This window comes from Penaeus monodon, chromosome 27, assembly GCF_015228065.2.
Source record: "Penaeus monodon isolate SGIC_2016 chromosome 27, NSTDA_Pmon_1, whole genome shotgun sequence".
Classification (NCBI taxonomy): domain Eukaryota; kingdom Metazoa; phylum Arthropoda; class Malacostraca; order Decapoda; family Penaeidae; genus Penaeus; species Penaeus monodon.
This window is the reverse complement of record NC_051412.1, coordinates 22693330-22693539: the sequence shown is the minus strand read 5'-3', so window position 1 is coordinate 22693539 and position 210 is coordinate 22693330.

Genomic DNA, 210 nt, shown 5'->3' with positions numbered 1-210 from the left:
ACCATGAATATACCGATGGCACTCAGAAACCACTTATTAATCACACTTTGAAATGCGAACACTCCATTGCTTGTTATTAAGCCATCCCCGCACCTGATCACAACTGAAGCTCTGTGTCAGTTTGAGTGACAGAACCCCCTTGGGATTCATTTTTTGGAAGGGTGTCATTCTATGGTTGAAATAGGTCTGTATTTTCACCCCTTTTTTTGA